This window comes from Rhipicephalus microplus, chromosome 7, assembly GCF_043290135.1.
Source record: "Rhipicephalus microplus isolate Deutch F79 chromosome 7, USDA_Rmic, whole genome shotgun sequence".
NCBI classification, from domain to species: Eukaryota; Metazoa; Arthropoda; class Arachnida; order Ixodida; family Ixodidae; genus Rhipicephalus; species Rhipicephalus microplus.
The window spans coordinates 1,875,036-1,888,632 of NC_134706.1; the positions used below are offsets into that span (position 1 = coordinate 1,875,036).

Genomic DNA, 13,597 nt, shown 5'->3' on the forward strand with positions numbered 1-13,597 from the left:
GTCACAATCCTGTCGTGTATGCGCCGTCAAACACTTCCCGCCAGACAGTGGCACATACCCACGGGGGGGGGGGGGGGGTATGTGCCACTGACATGCAGAAATGTGCCACTGGTGATTGAAACTTAGTATCTATTGAGGAACGACGAGAACACACATGGGAAATTTTAACGCGCGAGAGTTAAGAAATACCCGACATCGGTAGCGTGAACCCAACGAATGCAAAGAATAAATGTCAGGGTGCCAGGTGGAATCGAACCCAAAGCATTCTGCGTGGCAGTCAAGCATTTTACCACAGAGCACCACCAGGTCTCGGAACTACTTTTCAAATAGACGTTAATCTTCGTAAAACGTCAATAGTGGTTGCAGTGCTGCCTACCCAATTTTTTAAACATTACACATGTGCTCCTTTCATACATACATTACATCAGGTTAACGTCAATTGTGGTTAGTTTCCATGCGCTGAAGTTGCTTTATGTGGCAGTGTTCAGGGCCAGCATCCTCGCGAGCATCAGCGCTTCATATCAGCTTCTGGTGTTGCTAATACGTATGTCTCACTTAACACTGTTGAGAAAGTGCAAATCACTGGTTATATAAACATCTGCAACTCTTCAACATATGTCTGTGTGTGCAGCGTTTGTACATATATTTAGCGTCATTTCATGACGTGTCACACAATGAAAAAAAAAATGCAACACGGTCACCTTCCCTCCGCATTCTTCGCATAATGTCGATTCCTAAGTACGTGGGATCTCCCGATCTTTTATATCCACAAATATAGCGACACGTGTGCCGCGAAGCCTTCGGTCAAACTACATCAATTAGAGATAGATTATCTAACCACTAACCTCTGATATTTTACGCCCCCTTTATTGCTATTTATGTTTATGTTTCCTTCAACTGCCTTCTTTGTTTCTTGTTTCTTTGTCGCGCAGGTTTTGTAGTTATAAATAGCATAAATTGTAACAATTTCCTGGTCCTGATGGCCATCGAACCTGCCGTATGTGTGGTAAGCAGGTATTACAACTCTGAGCCACTAAATTTGTTGAAACTTCTCTAAAAAAAAATTGGCCCCGCACCTGCATGTTAATCTGCAAATGTCGTCGAAAGACGATAGTCTTGCATGTGGCCAGAGTGAACAAAAGATTTATTTGATGTTCTGCACGAGAAAATCGGTGAATGGTATTCTGGAGGCGCTGCGTTAGAGTGCCTCAAGCGTGCAGCGGAGGTGAACGAGCGCATCAAGTCCCGTCACACGTGAGACATGAGCGCCATCTGGCAGTTTTCTTGGAAAACGAAGCACGTGGCTCTAATACGGGTGCGCGGACCCGTCTCAGAGGTGATAAGGTGTAGAACGCAAGGTGATGGGCAGGGGCCATCACCGTCTCGTCTTAGCAAAGCATTGTAAACACTCGCCTTTTCGTGCAAACGTTGCACGGTCAGCACAGCGTGATAAGCGCTACGGTTTTTAAAGTTACTTGTGTATGCATTTTCTAGTAAAAGACACACATGCAGAATATATACGTGTTGTTATGGTGCCCCAGACATGCGCAATAATTGTTTTTAATTGACAATTGCACAAGTATGAAGGCTAGATCTTGAGAAACATTGGTGGGCACTGCGGAAGGGGTCAGCCGTTTCAAGTACCATGTGCCGTTAGGAGGGGACAGACAGACAGAAAGACCACATTTTTGCGTCGAAGGTCTCCAAGTAAGACAAAAACAATGTCATTCAGTGCAAGGAGCCTCCTTAGCGCGTAAAAGATGCTTACGATGCGTCAAAATATTTTTGGAATCGAGCAGCGAGTGGATGTTTTCAAGGCCCACCTTTTACAAAGCGCTCAGACATATTTTACCATCATCAGCAGCAAAACCATTACCAAAGTGAACAGCTGCCTGGGTTCACGTGTTTCCCTACGGGCCCTTCGCAGAAGGAATAATTATAGCGTCACTTAGGGACCGTGACTGCGATGTGTATTACATTGAAAACGCCTGTGTTAAGCAAACCGTCCTTATGGCACGGTTGAGGCCGAGAACAGAAACAAGGCGATGAGTATGACACCTATTCTTGAAGGCGAAGCTTGAGCATCTTCAAATTTTCTTTTTGCTTGTTTTGTTTAGGCCTTAAAACAATATGGCCCACTGTGAGAGATTGGCCAATATTTCGTAGTTTAAAATTTAGCAGATAACTTGAACAATGTTGAATTATAAGGAACAAATAAGATTACCAACCATCTCCCTAAAGGGAACCCCAATAGGTGCGCATGGGGTTGACCCCGTTGAAACGGCCGTTTGAAACGCAAAGACACTGGAGGCGGGTTGGGTTTCGCGCAATTTTCATCGCAGATAAACGAGCCGAAAGAATCCACTCGACGTGCGGTCAAGCGTTGCGGGCGGTAGAGAGAGTGAAGCGAGAGAGAAGTGCGTTGCCAGAAGGTGGAGCTGCAACGCCATCTAGGTGTGTTGGGAGGAGCCGGCAGCTACTGCGGACGAGGGAGAGAGTTCCGTCAACACGCAGCTACGATTTGACCTACTTGGCATCGTTGCAGCAACTGCGGTGCGGTGCTTTTGCACAAAGACACGGACGGACAGCGTTACACAGGCTAGTGATAGAGCTGCTTCACATCTAAAATAGATCAATAAAAGAGAATACTAGGTATTGTGTCAAGTCTGCTTAAGCTTCTTCCTCGAAGTGCGATCAGGTGGCCTACAGTGGGAGTGCGCTAACTGTTGCTTTCTTAATCTAGAAGTGAGTTGTGCGGGTTTACCACAATTTTCGCGGCACAACCATTAAGGCAATCAGTTTACATACCACGTGAAAGTCAAGTATACTGATGAAGAATAACAATAATATGATTTGGGGTCCCAAAACTACGACGGTTATAAGAGACCCCATAGTGAAGACCACCTGGGATCGCTCAGGCCGATCAATCAGAACGCAGTCGGGAACGTCCCACGGGTCAGCGTCCGGGCAGCGTAACCGCTATGTCACCGCAGCAGACGACACTGATTAGGGACAAATGAGACTTGGTAAAGATATAATAAGGAAATCCTCGCGATCTTTTCATGAGATTCAGCCAAGTTAATAAATACAGGGGGAGGTTATAAAGCACTCAAGGCGGAGCCTGAACTCGTTCAACTCCACGAAAGGATGCAGAAATGAATCCAAAGCCAAACGAAAGCAAAGCATTTTCTGTTTTTGTTTCGTTCCGTAAATGCTGACTTCCTCGCTGATTTCTTTTTCTCTCCGGTGTATTCACAGCCATATGTTGCACAGACGCTTCGTGACGTCACGTGAAGCACCAAGAAAAAACTGATTTCCCAGCTGTTTCTCGCACATTACGACTGACACGTATTCCTCATTTCTCGTGCAAAGCATCGATAGAGAAAGGTGATCACAATAATTTGCCTGCAACTACGCCGGTAAGTAATTATACCACATGTGCTGTATTGTTTCAGTGTTAGATGCGAAGCATTTCTGAGTGAACCAAAGACACTTTGGCCGTTTCTCTATCTATCTATCTATCTATCTATCTATCTATCTATCTATCTATCTATCTATCTATCTATCTATCTATCTATCTATCTATCTATCTATCTATCTGTCTGTCTGTCTGTCTGTCTGTCTATCTATCTATCTATCTATCTGTCTGTCTGTCTGTCTGTCTGTCTGTCTGTCTGTCTGTCTGTCTGTCTGTCTGTCTGTCTGTCTGTCTGTCTGTCTGTCTGTCTGTCTGTCTGTCTGTCTGTCTGTCTGTCTGTCTATCTATCTATCTATCTATCTATCTATCTATCTATCTATCTATCTATCTATCTATCTATCTATCTATCTATCTATCTATCTATCTATCTATCTATCTATCTATCTATCTATCTATCTATCTATCTATCTATCTATCTATCTATCTATCTATCTATCTATCTATCTATCTATCTATCTATCTATCTATCTATCTATCTATCTATCTATCTATCTATCTATCTATCTATCTATCTATCTATCTATCTATCTATCTATCTATCTATCTATCTATCTATCTATCTATCTATCTATCTATCTATCTATCTATCTATCTATCTATCTATCTATCTATCTATCTATCTATCTATCTATCTATCTATCTATCTATCTATCTATCTATCTATGCAACCAGTCAGCCAGCCGCCGACGTCTGGCCGCTCTCGTGATCGTCTGTTCAAAAGCATACAAAATTTGCTTGTTAGGGCAGTTGTGCAAGACAAGCACGACGAACAGTTAGAGAACACGGCGCTTAACGAACACAAAAACGCATGAGATTAGAACAACGACATGCGTTGACTGCCAAATGTTGCTTTATTGTGCGTTAACAGAAATAAAGAGGGCGATAAAAAAGAACGGAGGGGAACCAGGGAAGGAGGATGACATGCGCATGGTTGTGACGTTGATGACGCTTCTGATTATTGTCTGAGAGATCAGCATTGTTTCACAGTTGGCATGAAAAAAAGGGGCACCGACACAATCGGCGCCTTTGCACATCATCATGTAGGTTTTCAGAAAATTGGTGTGTCAGGTTGTCCTTATATGTTAGCAACACCTTTTTTTTCTTCTTTTTTTTTCAGCTGTGTGCGTGTAGCGCACACTGTCTGCGCAATCAATGGCGATATTGCTACTGCATTTTTTTTTGTTTGTTTTGACGTTGTGCGCATGCTCTCGTAGACGAGGCATCTGGCCAATGTGTGGTCGTCGTGGGCATTTCATGCACGATCTCTTTTTTCGCATAGGGTGGACAATGGTTCTTGTCACCGGAGTCATTCCAATTCACACATCTACATAAATGTTTGTTCGGGGCTGAAAAGGCTACACACACACTTGCTCTCGCAGCGGCATCTTGTTCCGACACGACACTTCATGAACGTAGGGTATGACCACTGATTTCGATTTGTCAACATGAAGTCGTTGCTTTTCTTTGGAAGCTCTGAAGTTCGGAAGAACACTGCGATTGATATGGGGTTTCACCGAGGCACTTAAATTGGTCATTGAAGCTGCAAACGATTCTGTGAAGGCCGCTGCGGGAGAGAACGTTCTTTCTTGCTCCGAATGCAACAGCGCGTTTAGCTGTTAAATGCGAAGCATTTCTTAGCGAACTTCAGCGACTTTGAGCGTATTCATCTACCCATCTATAGCCGCTTACGTTTGGGTGCTCTCATGGTCACTCCCTTAACTTGGCGTGAACCGAAACTAGCATGGGAAGGTAAGATCTTTTGACGAATATGACGCGCTGGTCAAGACATGAATATTATCAAACCCTGTCGCGTATGTTTTCGAACAATTCCCGCCAGACAGTGGCACATACCAAATGGCGGGTATGTGCCGCTGGTATGAAGGTACGTGCCACAAGTGATTTACATTTAGTATCTACCCAGGAACGACGAGAACACACATGGGCAATTTTAACGGGCGAGCGTTATGAAATAACCGACATTGGTAGCGTCGACCAGACAAGACTTTGAGGCGGACTTTCGCCACCGTTCACTTAAAACTAACTGGTTTCTGTTTAAATCTGAATTTCTGCGCCTAGTAAAAAGATACGTTCCCACCATAACAATCGGTGAACGGAAACGATCCTCGTGGTTTAACACAACACTAAAACGTTTGAACAATAAAAAGAAACGTCTATTTCGTTCTGCTAACACCTCTCAATCTGACTTTCAGTGGCAGTAATACCACGCTGCGGTCATGCTGCAGTATGAGAAGCACGTCGCAGACGCCTAACGTGGCTTTTTTTTTTTTTTCAACCACGCTGCCCTCCATGTTGCACACTAACCCGAAACGCTTTTGGCAGTGCATTAATCCCCAGGTGTCTAGCAGTGTTTTTCTCCGTGACAGTGCTGGCTGCCCTGTTCCGGAATCTGATACTGCTGATGCTCTAAACACTGCTTTCTGTTCTGTGTTCACTAATGCTTGCGCCGAAATTCTTCCTCATTTGCCACCTTCTAATTACTCCCCCCCCCCCCACCCGCTATGGAAAAATCACTTTCGATGCGAACGGCATTGTTAAAATTATTGAGTCATTAAAAAATTCATCTTCGTGTGGCATTGATGGCATAAACGCTAAGGTAGTAAAAAATACCAAGCACATCACCAGTCTCTTCCTAAGGTTAATATTCCAGCAATCCGTTTGCACTGGATCTATCCCCTCTGACTGGAAAGTTGGTAAGATAATTCCCATTTTTAAAAAGGGCGACCGTACAAATCCTAGCAACTACCGTCCCATTTCCCTTACCAGGGTTTGTTCTAAACTAATGGAGCACATTCTACATTCACAGATTGCCAATTTTCTGTCATCTGTGAACTTCTTTCATCCTAACCAGCACGGGTTTCGCAAAGCTCACTCTTGCAATACTCGGCTCGTATTATTCCTGCATTATGTACATTCTAACCTGGATCTGAACATCGCCAACGACGCTCTTTTTTTGGACTTCTAAAAATCCTTCGATAAAGTATCGCACATTCTTCTCATGCATAAAGTTTCGAACCTAAACCTACACCCCGACACAGTTAATTGGATACGTGAATTCTTGACCGAATCCACCAACTCATTTTCCTCGTCTCTATCCCCTGTTTTATCTGATGTGCCGCAAGGCTCCGTACTTGGACTGCTACTCTTTCTCATATATATTAATGACTTTCCTGCTAATGTATCGTATAAGATACGCCTTTTTGCACATGACTGTTCTGTATCGTCCAAGAACACATTCTCTAGACTCTTCCCTTCTTCAGGATGACCTCCTTAAAATGCAGGCGTGGTGCAACCAATGGTACATGTCCCTCAACGTCAGTAAGTGCTCCCACGTGTCCTTTCATCGTCACCATCCTTTCAGCTCCTTCTTACTCTCTCAACAACCCCCAGGTGGTCGATATTTCCGGAGCCCTCCACTACGGCGTCCCTCATAATCATATGGTGGTTTTGGAACGTTAAACCCCACATATCAATCAATCAATCAACTCTCTCAACAACAACACATTAACCCAATGCAAGACATTTAAATACCTAGGAGCACATATATCTAGTGATCTGTCCTGAGCCCATCATATTCTCCAACAAATTCCTTCAATCGTCTATTATGTTATCTACGCCGTGACCTATCATCAGCATCCCCTGCAGTCAAACTACTTGCATATAAAACGTTGATTTGATTCAAACTAGAACATGCCTCTGCTATTTATGGCAATCACCAAGTTAATATAAACAATTCCCTCAAATCAGTCCAGAACCGCGCTGCCAGGTTAATTCTTTCCGATTATTCTTGCAGGTCAAGTGTATCCGCCCTAAAATCCCAGCTTTGCCTCCCCTCACTTTCTTCTCGCTGCAAGACTGCTCGTCTAATATTATTTTTTAGGTTTTCCCATTGGCTGTCTCCAGGAAACCAAATCATCATTCCTGCACATCGTTCCTCTCGCCACTCGCCCCAAAATGTTGTGTATCTACCCCGTGCACGTACGGCCCCCTACCAACGTTCATTTTTCCTGCATAGTGCTGGAGAATGGAATGCCCTTCCATCCGATATCGCCCTCATCACCGACATTGCTCAATTCAAAGCTGCCATTGAAGACCATCTTTCAAGTCATGAAACCTAACCTGACCCGCCAGTTTTTTTTTTTTTTTTCGTTCGCCCACCCCTCATGTAATGTCCCATGTGGGACCTTTGAGGTATTATGAATAAATGAATAAATTTACGTCGCCGAGCTCCAGCGTTCGTCTTCGCACTGTAATATCCCCAACCTCGAAGAAACACTCGGCGATCGTCTCGTATGCAGCCTCCGAGACGAGCACCTGCAGAATCAATTGTTCCTAAAAAAGCAGCTGACCATTGCCACGACCCAGGAAGAGGCTCTGGCGGCAACAGCGGCCACGAAAAGTACGAGGGTTGTCCGGTAGTCTGAAGAAAATGACTATGCCACAACCGTTGCCACGACAAACCAAGTTAAATGCCAGGAACCGGCCGCACTCGAGCAAACGGACCGTCCGGCAACGAGCAACGGCACATACGGGGATGGTGGGGCGCACCTCCGCGCCGACTGCAGTTTCAAGAACGCGCAGTGCAGAGCATGCAAGAGAACCGGCCACATCGCAAGAGTCTGCTGCATCGGTGGCCCTAGTGGCCAGCAGCGAAACCTGCCACCTCGACAGATGCCGAAGCGGCGTACAGCGTAACTGCGTGGCCCCATTATGAATGCTACTACAACAATCCCGTCAGCGCAGAAGACTCACTGGTGCTTCGCAAGCTTCAAGGAAAGGTTGCTATTGAGAGCCGGACTTGCGAAATGGAGGTGGACTCTGGATCGGATATCTCGATCCTCACCGAAGAGGCATTCTGCCGCCTCCATCAGCGCAAATAGAAAGCTGACAATGACTGACTTCCCTTCGACAGTGGCCGATTATCAGCTAAGTCCAGTCGATGTTATGGGGTCCTGCAACGTGAATGTGGAGTATAAAGAGTGTACGGGCCTGCTGACAGGACTGGTAGCAAGGGACATCCGCACCAAATTGCTGAGAGCCGCTTGTTTTCGACCTCTGGGAATTATCATTACCGGTGTCTACCAGGTAATAAAAAATTGCGGTTGACTCTGTTCCCTCAGAGTTCAGCAAGGTAATTGTAGATGGCCTGGTGAACTACGTGGGTCCACTAACCTCCTAGCACCTTAATCCAAACATTCAATCAGTGTGTCTCAAAGCATGAACACTACGTTTTGTAATACAACCAAAACTGAAGGAAGAGCTGGATCACCTCGTTCAGCAGTGAGGACCTGAGCCTGTGATAAATACAATGTAGGAGACGCCCATAGTAACCGTACTCAAAAGCAGCAATGACGTTAGAATATGCGGAATCTACAATACACAATTAACAAGGCTCTGAAGCAGCACTCGTATCTGATTCCCGTTGTAAATCAGTCGCTGTGATCTTTATTCGAAGGGAAGAGCTTCGCGAAATTATATCTTGTGCAAGTGTATCAGCAACTGTTCGTAGATGAAGCATCAGCAGATGCTCAGACCATCGTCACACATTGAGGGGCATATAGAGTAATGAGGCTGCCGTGCGGGATAAGCAGTACTCCCGGAATCTTCCAAATGCTAATAGGTGGGCTCCTCAAGAACATTCCTGGAGTAGTCCCATACTTCGACGACATACTTATCACTGCTGTGACTCAAAAAAAAACCTGCATTGCGTCTTCGCGAGGGGCTTCAGTGATTCAAGGACGCTGGCCTGTGGATCAAGGATAAAAAATGCCTTATAAATGTGTTGGAAGTCGAATTTCGGGGTTTTCGCTTAAGTGATGCTTCCCGCGGGTAGGAAGGTTGCTGCTATTCACGAAGCACCGCGTCTCAAGAATAGGCAAGAGCTGCAAGCGTTTCTTGGTGTGCTCAATTTCTATCACAGCTTAAAGGGCAGTTGCCGAGCCTATTCACCGTCTTCTGGACGCAAAGGAAGAGTGAACCTGGGGAACAAGACAGCAAAAGGCATTTGATGCACGCAAGAGCCTCCTCTTCTCAGACACACTCCTGACACACTACGCCCCAACTAAGCCTGTGGTTTTAACATGTGATGCAAGCTCCGTGGCCATTGGGGCAGTGCTTGGCCACAGACTAGAAGACTCCATTGCATTTTACTCGCGCACATTATCAGAGCCGGAGCGCAACTATGCCAAGATTGGTCTTAGAGCACTGGTCATAGTTTCGAGCGTGAAGAAATTTCACGTTTATCTCCATGGGCGCGAGTTCGTGATTGTAACAGACCGAAAGCCCCTCTAGGAAATTTTCGTGCCAGACAAGGGAACCTCGCCCATATTTGCACCTTGAATGCTCCGGCGGTCCATTCTTTTTAATCTGTACAACTACAGACTTGTCTATCGTCCACGGAAGGAGGTTGCCGACGCTGATGCGCTATGCAGACTGCCTTGGCCTGCAACTGTTTGCGCACCACCACCATTACTCGACGTTTTTATGCTGAAGGTGACCACGAAGACTCCTCCGCAGGCCACAGACATTGTTTTTTTGACGTGGTGGGAACCTGTGCTGTCTTGTGTTCTCAGCTAGGTTCTTAGCGGTTGGCCTTCAGAGCATCTGGATGGCGAGTTTCCGGCCTATGAGCAGATAAATAACAATATCTCGGTGTAAAAGGGATGCGTCATATGGGAAAATTGTGATCACTACAGGAGCTCGAGCTGAGGTGCTAGAGGCACTGCATAGTGCACAACCATGATATTCCGTATGAGGCACTCAGTCGTAGTTGTGTGTGGTGGCCGAAAATGGACGCCGACATTGAGCAAAAGGTGTACGTGTGCGGCACATATGCGAGGCATCTCATACCATATCCCTCTCAGGCCCCTGTGTGCCACTGGGAAAAAACAAGGACACCATGGTCACGCCTCCACGTAGATTTCACTGGGTCATTTCAAGAGGAAGTTTTTCATTGTTGTGGATTCTTTCTCCTGGAGGTGGTTCCTGTGTCGTTCATGACCGCCTCCAGTGTCATAAGGTGTCTGCGCCGCCTCATCACGACTCACGGACTACCTGACGTCATTGCATCGAAAAATGCAGCACAGTTTGTGACTGAAGAGTTTCGACAGTTCTTAGCGGATGGCCTGATCCGCCACGTGACATCTGCCCCTTTTCATTCAGCAACCAATGGCTGGCAGTGCGCATGGTCAAAACAACCAAGGACCCTTTGAAACGGATAATCCAGGGCGACTGGGACCGATGTCTCGCAAGTTTCCTGCTCCAGCAACATGTCACAACACGCACTAGTACAGGAAGGAGCCCTGCAGAGCTACTTTTCAATTGCCGTCCCAAGACACTGCTAGGCAGACCCGATAGGTTGAGAGACGATTAGGGCCAGACCGTCTGCACTGAAGGAGAGCAAAGACCAGCGAGCAGTTTTTCGTTCGGAGACGGAGTGTATGTGCGAAAGTACGCTCCTGGACCAAGCTGAATTCCTGCAAGTGTTTCTTAGGTGGTGGGGCCATTGTCATACCAAGTTCCCACACCTGACGGCAGGTAACTACGGCAACATGTGGACCTTGTCAACTCCGAGCTTGCTGAGCAGCCACATGCCAGCAACTCCACCAAGCTGAAAGGCTATCGCATTGACACAGATCAAATGGGATATCGCAGTTCTTCTCACCATATCAGGTGACCACCTCACCTAAATGACTTCCTCTGAAGTACAAAATTGGGGGGAGGGGGGATACTGTTGTGTACCACCAAGTAGTGTCGCTGTAGAGACCATCTGCCCGGGGGCGGAACAGTTATGTTGAATGTACCAGGCAGTGCTGGCTGCTGCCTTTTGCGCGGTTGTCATAATAAACCAGCTGAAAGAACCTTGATTGATTGATTTATATGTGGGGTTTAACGTCCCAAAACCACAATATGATTATGAGAGACGCCGTATAGTGGAGGACTCCGGAAATTTTGACCACCTGTGCTTCCTTAAAAAGCACCTGAACCTGAGCACACGGGCCTACTGCAATTTCGCCTGCATCGAAAATGCAGTTGCCGTAGCCGGGATTTGATCCCGCGACCTGTGGGTCAGCAGCCGAGTACCTTCCAGCTCTCCGAGATGATCGCCTCATGCTCTATCTAGCCACCACTGCGATCAGTACACAGACCCTTTGTTTTGACAACTGACATCACGTACAGCGACGCTAAGTCGGGCTCTTCTTTTCGGGCGTCAGTATAGTTGACGTGCCTGGTAAGCCCACGATCAATGCAGCAGCCAGGAATGAAGAAGGGGAAAACTCCGCCAAGCTAAACTGTTGCTTTCTCAAATAGGTGGCGCCAAGTTTTTTCACTTATGATGACGCACAGCGCCAGCGAAATCGGTGCTCTTAGCAAGCTTCGCTCCAATATTGATTATTGCTGACAAATATTTCCTTATTTTCGTAGCCCCGCCGCGGTGGTCTAGTGGCTAAGGTACTCGGCGGCTGACCCGCAGGTCGTGGGTTCGAATCCCGGCTGTGGCGGCTGCATTTCCGATGGAGGCGGAAATGTTGTAGGCCTGTGTGCTCAGATTTCGGTGCACGTTAAAGAACCCCAAGTGGTCCAAATTTCCGGAGTTCTTCACTACGGCGTCTCTCATAATCATATGGTGGTTTTGGGACGTTAAACCCCACATATCAATCATCAATTCCTTATTTTCATATCCTGTGTTCACTGCCCCTTCTCTTAAGTCGTTCGATCTACGTACGATATTTCACATGACTATCAATCATTTTTTCTTCTCTTTTTTTCTGTACAATTAGTGTCCTACAGGAGTGTACCGTGACGCAACTCCTGGAAAGGGTCGGGCTGCGACGATGTCTCCTTGGTTTCCCGACATGAGCTACCTCCGCCACAAGCCGTGTCGCGGAACGTCGTTCCGGTGGTCCCTGTTCCCGTTTCTCGCAGTGGTGACCTTGCTCACGATGATGCTTCCTCGTGCGACCGCCATGGAGAACGGATGCAACCACTACTCGTGTACTGCGATGTGCGTCGGCAAAGGGTTCGACGATGGGAAATGCAGCCGCGCGCATGACTACCGAGACATGTGCCGCTGCGGGTACATCCTTGGAAGAGCGCCGAAGGAGCCTCCTGCCGAGGTGGAGTAGCATAAACGTACGGACGTGATCGAGGGAAAGAGATGACGGGCTCACACTGAGTCGCATCCACGTACGAGTAAAAAGAAATAAACTTCGAACGGATGGAAAATTCCGGCGCTAATGTCATTCTTCAGTAGGTCTCTAGCTCGAAATACACGTTTAATGTAGCTATACCGTCTTGAAACCTAAATAAGAGCTTAGCCCGGATAAACCAGTGACTCCATGGGCAACCATGCGCTTGTCACTGCCTTGGCAATCGCGGGCTTACCAAGGTGCTGGCCCCCTCTATTGTGCGGCGCTGGTCTCAGCCGGATGTTTCAGAATAGTTTTCGGAAATTTTAGGTAAATTATTTCGATTAATTCTTGCTTATTTATGTAGTTTATGGTATATTATCTTTTTTTTTTTGCACTGGTTTTCAGAATTGCAAGCCTCGTTTTATGCATGTTTTGAGCACCGTGTGGCCAAGCGATATGGCACAGTGGAAGCCGGGCCCCGTAAGTGCTACATGCTTCAAGCTTTATTCGAGTTCGGCACAGGGCGTTGCCTCCTACCTGGCTGGCTAGTCCCATGTTGGGACAGGGAGGTCAAGCCTACTACCCCTACAACCAGCGTGCTGGAAAGTCAGGAGACCTGAGGGGCATGAACAGGTTCATGTACGGGGCCTTAGCAATGAACATATTTGTGCTCGAGGAACGGACGGACATTGGTTTCAAAACTCTGATTGGACTTACACCTGATTAATTAATTAATTAATTAATTAATTAATTAATTAATTAATTAATTGATTGACTGACTGATTGATTGATTGATTGATTGATTGATTGATTGATTGATTGATTGATTGATTGATTTTTACATATATTTTCTAACATGTGCTAAAACCTGCCATTCGTGAGTGAGCGTTTCCAGTGTCCATATTTCTTTCCTGGTCCTACTTCTTTCTTTTCATCTTGTAAGTTTTAATCCAACCTGTAGTTACAGAAC

At 46.3% G+C, this 13,597-nt stretch overlaps 1 long non-coding RNA gene across 1 annotated transcript; it reads left to right on the plus strand.

Moving 5' to 3' along the window:
* The first annotated feature begins 802 nt into the window (after positions 1-802).
* On the plus strand, positions 803-12,721 carry LOC119180111 (uncharacterized). Its single transcript, XR_005110977.2, has 2 exons — positions 803-3,419; positions 12,277-12,721. It is a non-coding gene; the product is annotated as an uncharacterized LOC119180111 (long non-coding RNA).
* The last annotated feature ends 876 nt before the right edge of the window (positions 12,722-13,597 follow it).